This window comes from Malus domestica, chromosome 01 (genome assembly GCF_042453785.1).
Source record: "Malus domestica chromosome 01, GDT2T_hap1".
Taxonomy (NCBI): Eukaryota; Viridiplantae; Streptophyta; class Magnoliopsida; order Rosales; family Rosaceae; genus Malus; species Malus domestica.
Genome location: NC_091661.1, coordinates 18,022,724 through 18,030,907, shown reverse-complemented (window position 1 = coordinate 18,030,907; position 8,184 = coordinate 18,022,724). Strand labels below are relative to the sequence as shown.

General features: G+C 37.0%; 1 non-coding gene across 1 annotated transcript; it reads right to left on the bottom strand.

The window, feature by feature from the left end:
- Positions 1-7,598: 7,598 nt before the first annotated feature.
- LOC114826870 (small nucleolar RNA snoR145) lies at positions 7,599-7,749 on the bottom strand. Its single transcript, XR_003775885.1, has one exon. It is a non-coding gene; the product is annotated as a small nucleolar RNA snoR145 (small nucleolar RNA).
- Positions 7,750-8,184: the final 435 nt, after the last annotated feature.

The following is an 8,184-nucleotide window of genomic DNA, read 5'->3' as shown; positions in this document are numbered from 1 at the left end:
TAAATAGTGCCTAGTTATAGGGTCTAGTTTCATAAATAGTGTATAGTAATTGGCACAGTTTCATAAATAGTGTCTTTTTCTTAGTCTGGTTTCATAAATAGTGCCTAGTTATTGGTTCATTTTCATAAATAGTATCTAGTTCTTGGTCATATTTCATAAATAGTGTATGGTTCTTGGTCTAGTTCGATTTTGCTTATAGATGTTGTGCATCCAAGATTTACATTCATATGGTTAATGGTGTATGATTAATCCTAAGAAGAAAAAGTCCACAAGATCCAAAACTTTGTATTGGAAAGCGAACTAGATAGCAGTTGATATTTTTGCACGTCTTTTATCTTGTTTGTTAGGTTTAATGGGCCTAATTTATTGGTACTCTCATTTCCTTCCACATGTCCTAGAAAAAACCCAAGCCACGCGTCCAGAGCAATTTTGCTTCAAAGCAAGAACTTTGTTTTCTTCGCCAATCCAAAACCACAAACTGAGTGAAACCCTCTTCCCTCGACCAAGTGCTCCATTTCTTCACGTGATCAAATGCTCCATTTCTTCTGCCAGAGAACCAAAACGTCGTGCAGAGCACCAGCGCAGAGGGGCGAAATTCGAGTTTTGGGAAAGAATTCCGAGGACCGGAGGTGCGGACCTGCAGCATGAATAGTCACCCACCGTGTTTTCCAGTTTCCGGCCGAACCAGAAGGGCTTAGGACTAGCTCCTGGGCTTGTTTTTTGGCAAGCAAAGGGCGGCCCCCTCCCTCCTGTTGACAGTAGTAACAGCTGGCAATGCCACATCAGCTTAGCTAATAGACTATTGGTGGTTATGTTGGTTAGATGTGTTATAACTAACTGATATAGTTACTGATGTAAGTGGTGCAAACTATATAAGATGATATGGAATTACTGTAATCTTCAATTTCAGATCAATACAAAAGTTTCTTTCTCTAAACATTCATTCTCTCTCTAGAACTCTTCTTTCATCTCCTTTTCTTGTTTGAGTATTCACTACAGATCAGGATTTCAGTATACATTAACATGGTATCATCGCCGTGTACGTTCCTTCGTGGCTATCGTCTTCCGCTCATGGTGGTTATTGCCGGAGATCTTTCTTGGTGACTTCGTGCAGTTTAATCAGTGTTGTGCGTTTAGTTGGAGGCTTGGTATTTCTTGCAAGTACAGTATGTTTTCTGCACTCTATCTGTTTGTGAAAATGTCTCAAGGTTTTTTTCTTCTGGGTTTGTTGAGTTTTTTGTGCGAAAGTAAAAAAAGGCCGATGCCATCTTTCTGCAATCTTGATTTGAGATATAAGGCCGAAGCCATTATCTCGGTGTAAACTGTTAGTTTCCTCCATAAGGCCGATTACCGGAGTGTAGTTCTTGTGCAATTCTGTTCTCTTTCTTCATTAAAGGCCGATTGCCAAAGAGATGTGTATTTCTTAATATCTGTGGTTCTATATGTTGTTGTTTGAAATCTTGGGTTGTATTTTTGATAATCTTTAGTGTGTGAAGATGGCTGAATCTAATGTTAGAATTGAGAATCTGTTAGGGATGTTGACAGTAAAGTTGCAAGATGATAATTTTGTGAAATGGAGTTATCAATTTTCATCTGTGTTGAGGGGGTATGATTTGTTTGACTTCTTTACTGGAGAAGCACCATGTCCACCTAAGTATGTGATTGCTACAGAATCTGGGGTCACAAATGAAATTAATGCTGCTTACAAAGATTGGGTGAAAAAGGATCTAGCTTTGTTAAGTTTGCTAATTGCAACTCTTTCGGATGATGCTATGGAACATATGATTGGGTGTAAAACATCTTATGAAGCTTGGAAATGTTTGCAAGAAAGATTTGCCTCTGTCTCAATGGTTCGTGTGAATCAACTTAAAACTGAATTGCATACTGCTCAGAAAGGTGGTGATTCGGTTGATAAATTCTTAATGAGACTAAAGGGGATAAGGGATCAATTAGTATCTGCAGGAGAAAAGGTTACTGATAATGATTTCATCATTGCTGTTCTTTCTGGTTTGCCTGTTGACTTTGAGATGATTAAGACAATCATATTGGCAAGAGATTCTCCTATGTCTATCAAAGATTTTCGAGCACAATTGCTTGTAGCCGAAGGCAGTATTGAATCTAGAATGCATTCTTTATCTAGTTCTATGTCTGCTATGGTTGTTCAAGGTGAAGGATTACAAGGCTTTCAAGGCTATGAACATGGTGAGAGTTCCAATTCTCAGAGGTCTCAGGTTAGTCTCAGCAATGCTACATTCGGTAACAACTTTCAGAGAGGAAATGGTTTTAATGATCAGTTTGGTAGTAATTTTCAGGGAGGAAATGGTTTTTTAGGAATTGGAAATGGTAATGGTAGTAGAGGTTTTCAGTCTTCACAAAGAGGAAATTTTAACAATAGAAAGTTTGGAGGTGGGAATCACAATTCCAGGTTTTCATCAGGATTTCATAACAGAAATGGGAATAATGGTTACTCTGGAAGTGGTAAGAGTGTTGCAGGATATGAATCTGCAAGTAATGGTTTCACCTCAACTAATTCATCTGCTGGCCATGACAATTCTAAGTCCAATTGGAATAGGAATACCAACTCTAAGTACTTGGTATCACCTGAATGTCAGATATGTTTGAGAAGGGGACACACTACACCAAACTGCTACTATAGAGTTGAGAGTGGAGGTTCACAGTCTTCTGGTTCTGTAATTTATCAGATATGTGGAAAGAGGGGGCACATAGCTCTTGAATGCTTTCACAGGAACAACTTTGCATATCAGGGAAATCCTCCACCACCACCATCGATTGCAGCTATGACAGCTCAAGCCAATGTCACTTAAACTGAAGGATCTGGTGTTGGTTTTACTGCTGAAGAAAACTGGATATTGGATTCAGGTGCAACTCATCACATGACTGCAAATTTACATCATCTTAATCATGTTATTCCTTATACTGGTGATGGAACTATTACAATTGGGAATGGTACAGGATTGAAAGTAACACATATTGGTTCCACAAGCATTCCTCTTTCTAAACAATCTTTGACGTTAAGAAATGTGCTCTGTGTACCTAAAATCACTGTGAATTTACTTTCTGTTAAGAAGTTATGCAGAGATAATGGATGTTGGTTTATATGTGATGATGTTGTCTTCTTCATACAGGACAAGGCAACAAGGAAGATACTGTACACAGGGACAAGTGATGATGGGGAGCTGTTTTCAATTCCAGTCAATGTCTTTGCACAGTCTTTTGCTGCAAAGTTGGAGCACTGTGCTGGCTTTATTGGAAAGAAGATTCAAGTGTCGAGGTGGTATAAGCAGTTAGGTCATCCGTCAGAAGAGGTGCTTGCTGTAATGCTGAAGAAGTTTAATAATAGTGTCAAAGTAGATAGTTGTGAGTCCATATGTTCTTCTTGTATGAGTGGTAAAATGAGAAGACAGTCGTTTCCAGTAAGACAAAATACTGCTACATGTTTGTTTGAGAAAGTTCACACTGATGTATGGGGGCCATCTCCAAAGGTGTCTGTACAGGGTTATATATACTATGTGAGCTTTGTAGATGAATATTCACGATTTTTGTGGATTTTTCCAATGAATAACAAGTCTGAAGTGTTTTCCATATTTGTTAAGTTCTGTGCTTTTATACAAACTCAATTCAATGCTTCACTTAAGTGTTTACAATCTGATGGATGGGGAGAGTATACAAGTAGAATGTTTGTTGATTTTTTGGATACAAAGGGTATAAAACACATGATTTCATGTCCTTATACCCCTCAGCAAAATGGACTTGGTGAGAGGAAACACAGACATGTGGTTGAGACTGCAATAACACTCATGACAGAAGCAAAGTTACCAGCTCAATTTTGGTTTCATGCCTGTTCATATGCTGCATTTCTAATAAACAGAATGCCATGTAGAATATTGCATATGAAATCACCATATCAGGTGTTAATTGGACAAGAACATGATGTTCAAACTCTGAAGATTTTTAGGTCTGCAGTGTATCCATTAATGAGGCCTTATAATGCAAATAAACTTGAACCAAGAACAACTCAATGTGTATTTCTGGGATATATGATGAGATATAAGGGAGTAGTATGTTATAACATTGGTTCAGGAAAATTAATTCTTTCTAGACATGTTGTACATGATGAAGAGATATTTCCTTATCGGAATATACAAGTGTCAAAGATACAACAGTCTAGTTCTTCATCTTTCCAGAATTCAAGGCCTATTGCGATTCAATTACCAAGGGATACGATTACTCCATCTCCAGTGCATCAAGATAGAGGATCTGCACAAGCTATAGAAGTCATTTCACATTTTCAAGGCTCAGATCCAGTAGCTTCAGGAAATTCTGATATGGTAGTGTCTCAATCTTTAGAGTCTGCAATCAGTCAGCATTCTGATAATCAGGTTTCATCTTCTCACCATCACTTCTCAAGTCCACCAGATTCAAGGTTACCAATTTCTCAAGCAATTGTATCACATGATATTCAAGCACAGAATGGTAATGAACATTCAATGGTGACAAGGTTGAAGTCTGGTGCTATCCTAAAGAAAAATTATGCAGCCTTAACTGCAACATTTCCAGAGTTAAACACTTTGCAGATAACAAATGATGATCCTTTTGTGGGAGGTTTCTCCTTTATTTCAGAGATTGCAGATTCATTAGAACTTACATGCTTTAGACAAGCAGCATCTATTTCACATTGGCAACAAGCAATGCAAGAGGAGTATGATTCACTTCGAATTCAAGGTACTTGGAATTTAGTACCTGCACCAGATCACAGATCAATAATAGGAAGCAAATGAGTGTATAAGGTGAAAAGAAATCCTGATGGTACTGTATCAAGGTATAAAGCAAGACTAGTTGCTCAAGGATTTTCTCAAGAGCATGGTGTAGATTATTCAGATACTTTTAGTCCAGTTGTGAGACATACAACTGTAAGACTCATTCTTGCTTTGGCTGCAATGAATAAATGGGAATTGAAACAACTTGATGTCAAGAATGCATTTCTGCATGGTGAGTTACAAGAAGAAGTTTATATGAAACAGTCACAAGGGTTTGTTGATTCAAGTCATCCCGATTATGTATGCAAACTCCTCAAGTCACTATATGGACTCAAATAAGCCCCAAGGGCTTGGAATTCAAAATTTACAAGCTACTTGGTGACAATGGGGTTTACTGCATCAGTATTTGATACCAGTTTGTTCATCAAAACTGATAACAATGATATCATCATACTATTGCTCTATGTTGATGATATAATATTGACTGGATCATGTGTGACTAAAGTACAACTCGTAGTTCAAGAACTCTCCTCTGTGTTTGACTTGAAGGATTTGGGGAAGCTGACATATTTCCTTGGTTTACAGATTCAATATAAACCAAATGGAGACATTTTTGTAAATCACTCGAAATACATAAAGGATTTACTTCATAAGTCAGGTATGGATTCTTGCAAGCCTGCCAATACACCATGTAAACCACATAATCAAATGATGGTGACAGAAGGAGAGTTACTTTCAGATCCTAGTTCATACAGAAGCATTGTTGGTTCCTTGCAGTATCTTACGTTTACTAGACCGGATATTGCGTTTGCTGTGAATACAGTTTGTCAACACATGCATTCACCAACTGAAGTTCATTTTGGTGCTGTAAAACGGATTCCTCGATACCTTCATGGTACGATGCAACATGGCATAGTCTATTCTTCACGATCACAGATGCATCTCACGGCTTTCTCTGATTCTGATTGGGCTGCGGATCTTAATACCAGAAGATTAGTGACTGGATATATTGTTTTTCTTGGAGACAATCCTATTTTGTGGCAATCAAAGAAACAAACTTCAGTATCTAGAAGTTCTACATAAGCTGAATACAAAGCCCTTGCTCATACCGCTGCTGATATAGCTTGGGTTAGACACATTTTGAGGGATTTGAAGTGTGTTTTACTTGAACCACCTGTTATTAATTGTGATAACATGTCAGCTATTGCATTAAGTTCGAATCCAGTGTTTCACTCCAGAATAAAACACTTGGATACCGATTATCATTTTGTAAGGGAGAGGGTACAAAAAGGCGATCTTGCCGTGGCCTATGTTCCTACTGATGAGCAAACTGCCGATGTTCTAACAAAGGGTCTTCACAGTCCTGCATTCATCAGACATTGCTACAATCTGAAGCTTGGCACCCCAAGCTTAGATTGAGAAGGGATGTTGATAGTAGTAACAGCTGGCAATGCCACATCAGCTTAGCTAATAGACTATTGGTGGTTATGTTGGTTAGAGGTGTTATAACTAACTGATATAGTTACTGATGTAAGTGGTGCAAACTATATAAGATGATATGGAATTACTGTAATCTTTAATTTCAGATCAATACAAAAGTTTCTTTCTCTAAACATTCATTCTCTCTCTAGAACTCTTCTTTCTTCTCCTTTTCTTGTTTGAGTATTCACTACAGATCAGGATTTCAGTATACATTAACACCTCCTACATAGCTCCACCACTGGTTGCCATACCATAGTTTCCGTTCTTAAAACAAACATATGTTATTTCTCCATCAAGAACAACTCCACGTCTTTTCTACCAGGATTGATGATAATTGTCAGCAAAGCATTTTTAATAACTTATTTCTAGGTTCGTACCTTTGTTTCTCCAATTTGGACTCTGCAAATATATATCTCGAATTTTTCAGTTTTTCGTCTTCAAATGCAGTTTTTGGGTTGAGGAATTCCGGATTTGATGTGTAGATTATTGTTTGAAAACTTGAATCGAAGTTGAAATTGGTTTAAGAACTTGAGGTTTGGATGTTTTGGTGCGGTTTGAAGGGTAGGTATGCCGATAGTAATGGCGTTGGAGGGAGGAGTGATTTTGGGATTGTAACCGTTAGTTTGGCTAACAGGCCTATGTTAGGTTCCGTTAGGGGCAATTTTGGAATATTAATTGTTATCCGGTTTGGGCTTTTTATTGAGCCCGTGTGTTTTAGTTTTTGTAGAGCCTGAAAGATAAGTTTTGTGTCCTTATGATTAAAACTTAAGCTCTTTTTATTAAATAATAGTTTAAGGTGGTTTTTCATTAAATAAAGGTAGCCTAAGCCCTTTCCCATGTTTTTACTCTATCGATCAATTTAATCCTATATTTTTAATTTGGCCAAATTGATCTCTATGTTTAGAGATTTCGTTAAATGACAGATGGAATTGACATGCATCAAGCACATAAGAGGACAAAAATGTAATTTTATGTACATCCAGTAAAAAGATACAACGCCTTGAGTACCGTAAGATTTAGGACATGTCAACTTTAATGTTTTTTAACGGATTGTCACAAATATAAACACATGGCTACATTTTTTTGAAAAGATAAACACATGGCTACATTGAAAACTAATGTAAACACAAAGAGCAATTTGACCGACTTGAAAACACAAAAACTAAATTGACCAATCCAGTAAAACACAGGCATAGAAGGTAATACCAGGACCATTTTGACATTTAAGCTTTTTTTTATTGGAAATGTATTTTATCCAAAAAAATCATACAAAATTCAAACATGAATTTCAAAGTTAAATAATATCTAAATTAAGTAAATATTTTTAAAAATAAAACAAAAAATGTAGCCAAGGGTTCAAGACGCTCAGAAGTGAAAGATTTCTGGACGCCGTACGATTTGGCAAGTAACTCTGCGAAGGTTTTTTATTGAATAATGTTAGAGAGGCCTCATTTCTGAGTGGCTTGCCCCTCCGCTGGGACCTTCGCTTTCAAATCTAATTTCAATTAGAAATGAAAAAATGAAAAAATAAAAAATAAAATTATATATGTACGAAAAATCGATCCAAAAATAAAAACCGAAACCCAGAACACAAAACATGAGATTCGGCGATCGGATTTCAGAGCGATGTTCGAAGGCAAACTTGGCCGAAAGCGCATCGTTTTATGGCGCTCCCTCCATAGGTCCCTCGGGTGGAGAAGAAGATTTTTCAAATTAAAAAAAAAACATATAAATAAATAAAAAGAGGAAAATATTGATGAATGCTCAGTGAATACGAACCATAAAGGATAATTCATGTTGCGGAAGCAATCGACGAGTTTCCTCATCGGTTATTGTTTTCTTCATCATCGCATAATAGCACGGATTTCAGATGAAAGAGGCAATTAATTAATAAAATAAAATAAAATAAAAACAAACGAGCAGG